This window comes from Scyliorhinus torazame, chromosome 26 (assembly GCF_047496885.1).
Source record: "Scyliorhinus torazame isolate Kashiwa2021f chromosome 26, sScyTor2.1, whole genome shotgun sequence".
NCBI classification, from domain to species: domain Eukaryota; kingdom Metazoa; phylum Chordata; class Chondrichthyes; order Carcharhiniformes; family Scyliorhinidae; genus Scyliorhinus; species Scyliorhinus torazame.
In genome coordinates, this window is record NC_092732.1 from 23,666,882 (window position 1) to 23,680,423 (window position 13,542).

The 13,542-nt window shown below is 50.3% G+C and overlaps 1 long non-coding RNA gene across 1 annotated transcript; it reads left to right on the forward strand.

The window, feature by feature from the left end:
- The first annotated feature begins 3,057 nt into the window (after window positions 1-3,057).
- On the forward strand, window positions 3,058-8,215 carry LOC140402911 (uncharacterized). Its single transcript, XR_011938187.1, has 2 exons — window positions 3,058-3,148; window positions 7,176-8,215. It is a non-coding gene; the product is annotated as an uncharacterized lncRNA (long non-coding RNA).
- The last annotated feature ends 5,327 nt before the right edge of the window (window positions 8,216-13,542 follow it).

Sequence of the window (13,542 nt, forward strand, 5' to 3'; positions counted from 1 at the left end):
CACATCTCACAGTCAGAGCACAGCACCCCTCGAACTGACATTGCCTCAATTAATTAGTAAATCAAATTTAAAAGTTTTTTTAAAAAGTTACTATTAACTATATGTTTCCTTGCACTAGATACTCTCCGATCTCTGGCTTAGATACCCTCTAAATTATAATTAAGTAATTATGTTTAATTAGTTACCAATGCTTAATTTTTAAAATTTAGTGTAGATTCCCAACAGCCAATCAGGTCACAGCTTTTCTGTGATGTCACTTCAGTTCCCCCCCCCCCCCCCCACACACACACACACACAATTTGAAAAGGTAAAAATGAGTAAAAATCACTTACCTTCTGTGGGTCTCAGATGCTCTCAGGTTCTCTCCCTGCTGATTAAAAGTTACAGGCCAGAAGAAAGAGAGAGAACAAAACAGTAGGGAAAAAGCACCTTCTCCCACTCTGCACTGAATTACCAAGTTTCAAAATCCCATTCTGGATGTGTCTCACTCACTCAGGCTGTGTCTCTTTGACCTGCGCAATGCTTACTGAGTGTGCTTTCTGTCGGTCTTTTATACAGACTTCAGGATGACTCACACTAGGCTCTCACTGTCCACCCTATCTAATCATCTGATCATCTTGTATTCCTCAATTAAGTCAAGTCTTAACCTTCTCTCTAACGAAAAGAGCCTCAAGTCCCTCAGCCTTCCCTCATAAGATCTTCCCTCCATACCAGGCAACATTCTGGTAAATCTCCTCTGCACCCTTTCCAATGCTTCCATATCCTTCCTATAATGCAGCGACCAGAATTGCACGCAATACTCCAAATGCGGCCGCACCAGAGTTTTGTATAGCTGCAACATGACCTCATGGCTCCAAAACTCAATCCCTCTACCAATAAAAGCTAACACACCGTACGCCTTCTTAACAACCCTCTCAACCTGGGTGGCAACTTTCAGGGATCTATGTACATGGACACCGAGATCTCTCTGCTCATCCACACTACCAAGAATCTTACCATTAGCCCAGTACTCTGTCTTCCTGTTATTCCTTCCAAAATGAATCACCTCACACTTTTCTGCATTAAACTCCATTTGCCACCTCTCAGCCCAGCGCTGCAGCTTATCTATGTCCCTCTGTAACTTGTAACATCCTTCCGCACTGTCCACAACTCCACCGACTTTAGTGTCATCTGCAAATTTACTCACCCATCCTTCTACGCCCTCCTCCAGGTCATTTATAAAAATGACAAACAGCAGTGGCCCCAAAACAGATCCTTGTGGTACACCACTAGTAACTGGACTCCAGTCTGAACATTTCCCATCAACCACCACCCTTTGTCTTCTTCCAGATAGCCAATTTCTGATCCAAACTGCTAAATCACCCTGAATCCCATGCTTCTGTATTTCCTGCAGTAGCCTACCGTGGGGAACCTTTTCAAACGCTTTACTGAAATCCATATACACCACATCAACTGCTTTACCCTCATCCACCTGTTTGGTCGCCTTCTCAAAGAACTCAATAAGATTCGTGAGGCACGACCTACCCTTCACAAAACCGTGTTGACTATCTCTAATCAAATTATTCCTTTCCAGATGATTATACATCCTATCTCTTATAAACCTTTCCAAGACTTTGCCCACAACAGAAGTAAGGCTCACTGGTCTATAGTTATCGGGGTTGTCTCTACTCCCCTTCTTGAACAAGGGGACAACATTTGCTATCCTCCAGTCTTCTGGCACTATTCCTGTAGACAAAGATGACTTAAAGATCAAAGCCAAAGGCTCAGCAATCTCCTCCCTAGCTTCCCAGACAATCCTGGGATAAATTCCATCCGGCCCAGGGGACTTATCTATTTTCACACTTTCCAGAATTGCTAACAACTCCTCCTTATGAACCTCAAGCCCTTCTAGTCTAGTAGCCTGAATCTCAGTATCCTCCTCAACAACATTGTCTTTTTCCTGTGTGAATACTGACGAAAAATATTCATTTAGCCCCTCTCCTATCTCCTCGGACTCCAAGCACAACTTCCCGCTACTGTCCTTGACTGGCCCTACTCTTACCCTAGTCATTCTTTTATTCCTGACATATCTATAGAAAGCTTTAGGGTTATCCTTGATCCTACCTGCCAAAGACTTCTCATGTCCCCTCCTGGCTCTTCTCAGCTCTCTCTTTAGGTCCTTCCTAGCTAACTTGTAACTCTTGAGCGTCCTAACTGAACCTACATGTCTCATCTTTACATAAGCCTCTTTCTTCCTCTTGACAAGTGTTTCGACTGCTTTAGTAAACCACGGTTCCCTCGCTCGACCACTTCCCCCCTGCCTGACAGGTACCTACTTATCAAGGACACGCAGTAGCTGTTCCTTGAACAAGCTCCACATTTCCATTGTGCCCATCCCCTGCAGTTTTCCTCTCCATCCGATGTCTTGCCTCATCGCATCATAATTGCCTTAATTGTTAGGTGGGTTGGCTATGCTAAATCGTCCCTTAGTGTCCGAAGATGTGCAGGTTAGGTGGATTGGCCGTGCTAAATTGCCCCTTAGTGTCCAAAGATGTACAGGTTAGGTGGATTGGCTGTGCTAAATTGTCCCTTGGTGTCCAAAGATGTGCAGGTTAGGTGGATTGGACGTGCTAAATTGTCCCTTAGTGTCCAAAGATGTGCGGGTTAGGTGGATTGGCCGTGCTAAATCGTCCCTTAGTGTCCAAAGATGTGTGGGTCACGATCAGTGCACGGGTTTATGTAAATGGGGCGGACGTGGGCCTGGTAGGGTGCTCAGTGGGCTGAATGGCGTCCTTCAGCACTAGGGATTCGAAGGGAGGGGTGAGATTAGTCTGTCGCTACCCTGTTGGGCCAGGGGGTGTCTGACTGGGCCACGACCCCTTCTGCAGTCGAATAGCCAGTTGACGGTCCCGCCGCCTCGGCCTCTAGAAGCAGCAAGGCGGGACCTGGTGACGAATCGGGATCTCGAGGAGGGGGAATTGGGCGGGAATTGGGTCTTCCCTCTGATAGGGAGGGGGACTGACAGGTGTTGGAGGGAGGACTGGTCGACTGGGTGTTTGAGACCTCTCTTCTGTTGCAGGAGGGCCGGGTTGCGATCACCAGAGTGGCCAACCTTCTCCTGTGCATGTACGCGAAAGAGACCGTCGGATTCGGAATGCTACAGGCCAAGGTAAGGACTCACTCCTCTTTTTCCACCCCCCCCCTGGACCACACCACAGCATCCCAGCTGAACGACAGGGGGGAGGGTGGGGGGTTGAAGGGGGAGCAGCCTCCCTGATCCTAGTAACGGGCTTGTTTGGGTGACAGTCTTCCCTTGGTGTCACAAAGGCCCTGGGTTCAAGTTGCTCACTTCCAGGGGTTCGTTTGTAATCCAGGCCGACACGCCAACTTGCAGGTACCGAGGGAGCGCCGCACTGTCAGAGGGTCAGTACCGAGGGAGCGCCGCACTGTCAGAGGGTCAGTACTGAGGAGCGCTGCACTGTGGGAGGGTCAGTACTGAGGGAGCCCGGCACTGTGGGAGGGTCAGTACTGAGGGAGTGCCGCACTGTGGGAGGGTCAGTACTGAGGGAGTGCCGCACTGTCGGAGGGTCAGTACTGAGGGAGCACCGCACTGTGGGAGGGTCAGTACTGAGGGAGTGCCGCACTGTGAGAGGGTCAGTACTGAGGGAGAGGAGCCGCATTGTGGGACGGTCAGTACTGAGGGAGTGCCGCACTGTGGGAGGGTCAGTACTGAGGGAGTGCCGCACTGTGAGAGGGTCAGTACTGAGGGAGAGGAGCCGCATTGTGGGACGGTCAGTACTGAGGGAGCACCGCACTGTGGGACGGTCAGTACTGAGGGAGCACCGCACTGTCGGAGGGTCAGTACTGAGGGAGCACCGCACTATGGGAGGGTCAGTACTGAGGGAGCACCACACTGTGGGAGGGTCAGTACTGAGGGAGCACCACACTGTGGGAGGGTCAGTACTGAGGGAGCACCACATTGTGGGAGGGTCAGTACTGAGGGAGTGCCGCACTGTGGGAGGGTCAGTACTGAGGGAGTGCCGCACTGTCGGAGGGTCAGTACTGAGGGAGTGCCGCACTCTGGGAGGGTCAGTACTGAGGGAGCGCCGCACTGTCGGAGGGTCAGTACTGAGGGAGCACCACACTGTGGGAGGGTCAGTGCTGAGGGAGCGCCGCACTGTCGGAGGGTCAGTACTGAGGGAGTGCCGCACTGTCGGAGGGTCAGTACTGAGGGAGTGCCGCACTGTCGGAGGGTCAGTGCTGAGGGAGCGCCGCACTGTCGGAGGGTCAGTACTGAGGGAGTGCCGCACTGTGGGAGGGTCAGTACTGAGAGAGCGCTGCACTGTCGGAGGGTCAACAAAGAACAAAGAACAAAGAAATGTACAGCACAGGAACAGGCCCTTCGGCCCTCCAAGCCCGTGCCGACCATACTGCCCGACTAAACTACAATCTTCTACACTTCCTGGGTCCGTATCCTTCTATTCCCATCCTATTCATATATTTGTCAAGATGCCCCTTAAATGTCCCTATCGTCCCTGCCTCCACTACCTCCTCCGGTAGTGAGTTCCAGGCACCCACTACCCTCTGCGTAAAAAACTTGCCTCGTACATCTACTCTAAACTTTGCCCCTCTCACCTTAAACCTATGCCCCCTAGTAATTGACCCCTCTACCCTGGGGAAAAGCCTCTGACTATCCACTCTGTCTATGCCCCTCATAATTTTGTATACCTCTATCAGGTCGCCCCTCAACCTCCTTCGTTCCAGTGAGAACAAACCGAGTTTATTCAATCGCTCCTCATAGCTTATGCCCTCCATACCAGGCAACATCCTGGTCAATCTCTGCTGCACCCTCTCTAAAGCCTCCACATCCTTCTGGTAGTGTGGCGACCAGAATTGAACACTATACTCCAAGTGTGGCCTAACTAAGGTTCTATACAGCTGCAACATGACTTGCCAATTCTTATACTCAATGCCCCGGCCAATGAAGGCAAGCATGCCGTATGCCTTCTTGACTACCTTCTCCACCTGTGTAGCCCCTTTCAGTGATCTGTGGACCTGTACTCCTAGATCTCTTTGACTTTCAATACTCTTGAGGGTTCTACCATTCACTGTATATTCCCTACCTGCATTAGCCCTTCCAAAATGCATTACCTCACATTTGTCCAGGTTAAACTCCATCTGCCATCTCTCCGCCCAAGTCTCCAGACAATCTAAATCCTGCTGTATCCTCAGACAGTCCTCATCGCTATCCGCAATTCCACCAACCTTTGTGTCGTCTGCAAACTTACTAATCAGACCGGTTACATTTTCCTCCAAATCATTTATATATACTACAAAGAGCAAAGGTCCCAGCACTGATCCCTGTGGAACACCACTGGTCACAGCCCTCCAATTAGAAAAGCATCCCTCCATTGCTACCCTCTGCCTTCTATGGCCTAGCCAGTTCTGTATCCACCTTGCCAGTTCACCCCTGATCCCGTGTGACTTCACCTTTTGTACTAGTCTACCATGAGGGACCTTGTCAAAGGCCTTACTGAAGTCCATATAGACAACATCTACTGCCCTACCTGCATCAATCATCTTAGTGACCTCCTCGAAAAACTCTATCAAGTTAGTGAGACACGACCTCCCCTTCACAAAACCGTGCTGCCTCTCACTAATACGTCCATTTGCTTCCAAATGGGAGTAGATCCTGTCTCGAAGAATTCTCTCCAGTAATTTCCCTACCACTGAAGTAAGGCTCACCGGCCTGTAGTTCCCGGGATTATCCCTGCCACCCTTCTTAAACAGAGGAACAACATTGGCTATTCTCCAGTCCTCCGGGACATCGGGTCAGTGTTGAGGGAGCGCCGCACTGGGAGGGTCAGTACTGAGGGAGCGCCGCACTGTGGGAGGGTCAGTACTGAGGGAGCACCGCACTGTCGGAGGATGAGTGCTGAGGGAGCGCCGCACTGTCGGAGGATCAGTGCTGAGGGAGCTCCACACTGTGGGAGGGTGAGTGCTGAGGGAGTGCCGCACTGTGGGAGGGCGAATCTGTGATCAGGAAGAGATTGTGAGGGTCTTTGAGAATGTGAAAATTGGTGGAACGTGAGGCAATTTGCCACATTTTGCCTTCATCCGGACAAATGCCAGAATGTCAAATTTCAAACTCTCAACAATTTATAGCTGAAGGAGAAGGCGGGTGCTGATTGGTTGGCATGTTCGTTCTTTGGCTGTGGTGTTGCCATGGGGAATGCAGAAAAAGCCTGGATTGAGATTATTATTCGTTGGGTGCAGTAGCTGAACAGTGTGCGGTCGACCCCAAGTGACCCTAGAAAGGCCACGTGTCCTCGAGTCTGCCCTGCTGATGATATGAAGTGGCCACGCGAGTTGGCGAGTACAGGCCCCACTCACCCCGAGATGCGATTCCCAGATTGGCCTGCACCGACTGAGCAATCCCGAGTGCGCTCTTTGCCGCACTGACTGAAGATAATAGAATCATAGAATTTAAAGTGCAGAAGGAGGCCAATCACCCTATCACCCGCTCGATCGACACGCTACCCACCGACATCCACTCCCCACGCCCCCCCCCACCCCGGCGCACAGCGGCCACTCGTCGAGGCTCCTTCGACAGCACCTTCCAAACCCGACACCTCTATTATCTAGAAGGACGAGGAGGGGGGGGGGCAGCAGACACACGGGGAACACCCCCCACCTGCACGTTCCCCCTCCGAGCCGCTCGCCATCCCTACTCGGGAATATATCGGCCGTTCCTTCACTGTCGCCAGGTCGGAATCCCGGAACTTCATCCCTAACAGCACTGTGGGTGTACCTACACCACACGGGACTGCAGTGGGTTCAAGATGGCGGCTCACCCACCCCAGCCTCCAGGGGCAATTAGAGATGGGCAATAAAATGCTGGGCCCGGCCAAGGGATGAATGATTATTTTTCTGAAGCTCTTGCTCTGCACCCCTGCAGTATAAATCGTTGTTGGAGTTTGAAATTTGGCATTCTTGTGTTTGTCACGCTGAGTGCAAGATGGAAGTGTTAGTCAGCCTTGCCCCTCTTCAGTAACGTTCGGGTTCCGTGCTATCGGTGGAAATCTCGATTAACGTTACCTGTCTGGTCGAAACAGTGCAACTCACCCCTCGCTCTCTTTCTCTCTCTCTCTCTCTCTTCCCCCCCCCTCTCTCTCTCTCTCTGCTGTTCTCCACAGGCTGAAGCCCTGGTTCAATACCTGGAGGAACCCCTCACCCAGGTGGCTGCATCGTAGGGCAGGGGGGGTGGGAGGTGGGGGCGGGGGGTAGGAGATCTCGCCTGTCGCACTCGAGGAGGAGGAGGCCCCAGGCTCTTTTGGCGTTTTGGCTTCGGCGATGTTCGTCTCCGAAAAGGACTCGACAAACGGACCTTTACCAATCACAACAAACCTGAGAATTGTGCGATCGACGAGGGTGGGGGCTGAATTTAGCCTTTTGAGGGGGGGGGGTGGGGGAGAGAATGCGGACAAAATGGCTTCATTTGATCGGCACCGTCGGAGGTCGTGACCTTTTCGGTCAAGTTTCCAAAATGGACAGGGGTCGGCGACTTAAATTGGGCCGATTGCGTTTCGAGTTCTTGACAAAAGATTAATTAAAAAATTAAAAACATAAATATAATCCTGAGGGCGGGAGGCATAAGAAAATGAAACAATAGACTTTAGTCATGGCGATGGCATCCCCTTTGCGATGGGCGTTTCTCCCCCGCACTTCCCTTTCAGACCTCCGGGTGGCCAAGGCCGCTGGTCTCGGCCTAATGCAAAGGCCTGAATACGGAGGCCCGGCCCGATTTTCGAGTTGCCCGTTTTTTTTTTAAAATTGGAAATGAGCCACGAGACTTAAATTCTGTCCCGTCGCCGCTCGCGTGCAGGGCCCCGTTTGCCTCTGGCGTTTTGGAATGTTCTAGAACGCGCTTTCCCCTCGCCCGCTGAGGGGAGCGTCGGCGGCGAGGTCGTGGGTGGGAGGGGGTGGAAATGAGTCGAGGCGGGATTTCCACATCCTCGTCTGCTTCATCTCTGCCGCCTGAATTCAAAACCATCTGAGGACGAAACGGCGATTTGTGCGGGGGGGGGGGGGGGGGGGAAGAGAGAGAAAGACTGCACTTTCTTGCAAGTTAACGCTGTACGTTCCCTGTTGTGATTCCGGGACCGAAGGCTGGGGTTTAATCTTTCGCTGTTAACTGAAGTCACATCCATTAGTAATAAAGGTTTTCTGTCTGTCATCGCTGTGTGGCCTCCTTCTGTGTAACTTCCTGTCTCATAGATGTGTGCAATCATAGAATTTACAGTGCAGAAGGAGGCCATTCGACCCATCGAGGCTGCACCGGCTCTTGGAAAGAACCCCCTACCCAAGGTCAACACCGCCACCCCATAACCCAGTAACCCCACCCAACACTAAGGGCAATTTTGGACACTAAGGGCAATTTATCATGGCCAATCCACCTAACCTGCACATCTTTGGACTGTGGGAGGAAACCGGAGCACCCGGAGGAAACCCACGCACACACGGGGAGGATGTGCAGACTCCGCACAGACAGTGACCCAACCCGGAATCGAACCTGGGACCCTGGAGCTGTGAAGCAATTGTGCTAACCACTGTGGTACCGTGCTGCCCACAATGCTACCGAGCAGCTGTCTCGTTCGCTTTCACTGACGTTCGCTCGCCGCGTAAGCCCCCACCAAAAACGGCGAATCCCATCTCCGTGACATCTCCCGTCCGCCAATAGTCCTCCGAGGGGGCCATCTCGACACCGGTTCTTTACCTAGCCCTTCTTCTTGACCTCTTGTGATGGCGCACATCGCCCCCTTCGGCCGCGCCCCAGATTTGAGAGCGCAGTCTTCAGATTGCCTGGAATATAGGAGCAGACCATTTAGACCCCCCCCCCCCCAAACTCCCTCGACCCTCATAGACTTCAGTCAAGCCTTTGACAAAGTGCCTCCTGGCAGACTGGTACGAAAGGTGAAGTCACACGGGATCAGAGGTGACGGTGGTAAGATGGACTCACAACTGGCTCGGTCACCGAAGACAGAGGGTGGCAGAAGAAGGGTGTTTTTCTGAATGGAAGGTTGTGACTAGTGTTCCACAGGGATCTGTGCTGTTGGGCCTCTGTTGTTTGTGGTATACATGAACGGTCTGGAGGAAAATGGAGGCGGTCTGATTAGTAAGTTCACGGATGACACCAAGGTTGGTGGACAAAGAACAAAGAAATGTACAGCACAGGAACAGGCCCTTCGACCCTCCAAGCCCGTGCCGACCATGCTGCCCGACTAAACTACAATCTTCTACACTTCCTGGGTCCGTATCCCTCTATTCCCATCCTATTCATGTATTTTTCAAGATGCCCCTTAAATGTCACTATCGTCCCTGCTTCCACCACCTCCTCCGGTAGCGAGTTCCAGGCACCCACTACCCTCTGTGTAAAAAAAAAAAAAAAAACTTGCCTCGTACATCTCCTCTAAACCTTGCCCCTCTCATCTTAAACCTATGCCTCCGAGTAATTGACCCCTCTAAGATAGTATTGAGGATTGTCAGAGGATACAACAGGACATGAATAGGTTGGAGACTTGGGCAGAGAAATGGCAAATGGAGTCTAATCCGGACAAATGTGAGGTGATGCATTTTTGTGGGTCTAACATCGAGGGAAATATACCGCAAATGGCAAAACTCTGAGGAATATAGAAAGTCAGAGATCTGGGCGGCAGGTCCACAGATCTTTGAAGGAGGCAACACAAGTGGACAAGGTAGTCAGGAAAGCAGACGTCATTGGACGGGGCAGCGAGTATAAAAACTGGCGAGTCAGGCTGCAGTTGTACAGAACCTCGGTTAGGCCGCACTCTGAATATTGCGCACAATTCTGGTCGCCACACTACCAGAAGGACGTGGAGGCTTTGGAGAGGGTACAGAGGAGGTTTACCAGGATGTTGCCGGGTCTGGAGGGTGTGAGCGATGCGGAGAGGCTGAATAGACTCGGACTGTTTTCATTAGAAAGACGGAGGTTGAGGGGCGACCTGATAGAGGTCGACAAGATTATGAGGGGCGTGGATAGAGTGGATGGGCAGGCACTCTGTCCCAGGGTGGAGGGGTCAGTCACCAGGGGGCATAGGTTTAAGGTCCGTGGGGCAAAGTTTCGAGGAGATGTGCGAGGCAGGTTTTTTGCGCAGAGGGTGGTGAGTGTCTGGAACGCGTGGCCAGGGGAGGCTGTGGAAACAGATACATTAACAGCGTTCAAAAGGCATCTCGACAAACACAGGGACAGGACGGGTATAGAGGGAGACGGCACAAGGAAGGGCTGAGGGTTTGGGACAAGGATGGTATCATGATCGGTACAGGCTTGGAGGGCCTGTTCCTGTGCTGGATTCTTTGTGCTTTCCAGGGAAGGAACTCTCCTCACCTCCATCTCGCTTTTGAGACACAGTCAAGGTACTTTCCCTCCAAGAGGAAAGGGTCGGATGACAAAAGAGCTAGAGACTGAGACGAAGCAGCAAAAGCCGGGTGCAAGTGATATTTTGGAAGGAGCGAGAGCCGGTTTGAATGTCGAAGGTTCAACAGGGAAGGGGAACTAAATGAGACGAGAGTGATGGTGAGGGGCGATTGGTAGCTAACCTAAAGGGGAAGCCGAAAGTCTTCTCTCGTCTTGAGGGCTGATGAGCACCGAAAAGGGATTGACAAACGGAGGCAGCTTTGCTAAGTAAATACTTTGCATCTCTCCTTCGAACATCGTTGTGAACGAGGGAGTGGCTCGAGACATTGGATGGGCTAAAAATTGATGGAGGAGATGTGGGAGAGGCTGCCTGCACTTAAAATCTTTTTTAGAAAATCTTTAATTGCAGCAGTTGTAATTTTCAGTTTACAGTTTTACACTTTAACATTCGTCAGACAACCGCGTGGGCTGACCCACCTGCACTTAAGATGAGCGCAACCATGGTGTACCGAAACAACCTCTCTCTAAATGTCGGAACCCCCACGCCTGCATCAATGGCTCCGAAGTAGAGATGGCCGATAGCTTTAAGTTCCTGGGGGTCAGCATCACCATCAGTCTGTCCTGGTCCACGCGCGTTGATGCAGCAGTCAAGAAAACCCACCAACGTCTGTACTTCCTACGGAAGCTAAAGAAATTTGGCGTGTCTGCGTCGACTCTCGCAAACTTCTACTACAGATGTGCCATAGAGAGCATCCTGTCCGGCTGCATCCCAGCTCGGTATAGCAACGACTCGGTCCAAGGCCGCAAGAAGCTGCAGAGTGTGGTGAACTCAGCCCAACGCATCACACAAGCTGCCACCCTCCCATTGATTCTGTCTACACCTCCCGCTGCCTCAGGAAGGCAGACAGCATTGTCAGAGGCCCCTCCCACCCAGGCATTGCCCTCTTCCAGACCCTTCCATCAGGCAGAAGTCTGAAGACATCCAGACATAGGAACAGCTGCTTCCCCACAGCTACCAGACTCCTCAACGACTCCCCCTCGGACTGACCTGTTCCCTGTAAGAACACTATTCACGACGCCCTATGCTGCTCTTGTTTGGCCCCCTGTTCCGCACTGTAACCAATCACTATGTTTTAAAAAATAAATTTAGAGTACCCAATTCATTTTTTCCATTTAAGGGGCAATTTAATGTGGTCAATCCACCTACTTTGCACATCTTTGGGTTGTGGGGGCGAAACCCACACAAACACGGGGAGAATGTGCAAACTCCACACGGACAGTGACCCAGAGCTGGGGTCGAACCTGGGACCTCGGCGCCGTGAGCCTGCAGTGCTAACCACTGCGCCACCGTGCTGCCCTCAATCACTATTTGTTGATGAATGTTATGGGCGAGGTGTTTTCAGAACCCCAAAATGTATCATGGAGTTCAACCAACCTCTCCCTTTAATGGATTTGTTGCTTTTCCGAGCACACGGCTTGTTCCCTAGGTGTGGGATTACAATTATGGACACGTGGGTTTTTAAACACAAAACACTGTTTATTCCATGAACTCAATTTAACATAGAACATAGAACGATACAGCGCAGTACAGGCCCTTCGGCCCACGATGTTGCACCGAAACAAAAGCCATCTAACCTACACTATAGAACATAGACCATCTTAAATAAACATTGGATCTCTTAACACCCCTTACTTCAAAGATAACTCAGAAAATATTGCAACAGTAAATAACTCCTTAAAATGTTCCTTCAAACTTCCAAGAGACTTAACACCTTTAAACAGTATCAAGTCAGGTTAAAGGATATATATATTTTCTGTAGAATGGCAGAGATATATTAGCTTGGTTACCTTTAGCTCTAGCACCTTGCTTTCTTCCTGCAAACTCTCTGGAAACCCACAGACACACCCAAGCTGCTGTCGCAAACTGGCTTTCTACTTTTAAACTGCTCTCAGCAAAACCAGCCAGGCACTTTTTAAGATGCTCTCAGCAAAACCAGCCAGGCACTTTTCAAACTGCAAAACCAAACTGCAAAACTTGCAGCTCTCTGGAAACACATGGACACACACACACTGCTTTTTAAACTGAAACTAAAAACCTGCAAAATGGCTGACCTGAGCTGAGCCCCACCCACTCTCTGACATCACTGTTTTCTTAAAGGTACATTGCTTAAACATGCATGTCTTAAAGGTACCCTCACATGACACCTCCCCCCCCAAGAAAAAAAAATACACCATCAACTTCAAGATGGTTTCATTTTTCGCTTTTGCTCCATCCACTAAGAAATGTACACAGTAAATATACCTTTTCGTTTTTTTTTTAAAAAAACACACGCAAACAGGTATAATAAGATAGTCCATTTTTCTTTGTTCTTCTTCCTCCAACCAAAATCCTTCTCGATTGACAGTCTCTTTAAACAAAGTCTCTGCACGATCCATCCATTCCTCTACTCCTCGGCATTTCTCTTTAGAATCAGATACTTTAGTTCAATCTGACCACAGAGTCCCTTGCAATTCTCCAATACAGGAGCATTGGTGATCACAGCTTTCAGGCAGTCAAATGGCTGTTGAAAGTCTGCTGTCCATTGAATCTTTTTACGTTTCTTCAGCAATTCAATCAGTGGAGTAGTCACGCCACAAAACTTTTGCACAACTGTTCGACCCAATCCATTCATGCTAAGAAATCACATTATTTCCCTTCGTCTTGAGGATAACGGAAACTCCACAAGGAAAGTGATTCGGGCTTCTCCAAATTCACTTTTGGCTAGGTTCATCACCAAACCCGCCACCTGAAGTCGATCGAAGAACTCCATACGATGTTTTAAATGTTCTTTCCATGTCTGAAATAAAAGCAGATTGTCCCACTTTCTCAATGCAATCCTTCAAATGCGGGATAGGATAAGAGTCCGTTCCTGTAACTGCATTCACCTTTCGATAGTCCACACACAACCGTTGGGTACTGTCTGGTTTAGGTACCATCACTATGGGTGAGCTCCATTGGCTGCAACCCACTTCAATTATGCCATTCTTCAGCATACTCTCAATCTCTCTGTTAACCTGTGCCAATTTTAAAGGGTTGTCTATATGGATGTTGTTTGATAGGAACAGCATTTCCCACATCTACATCATGT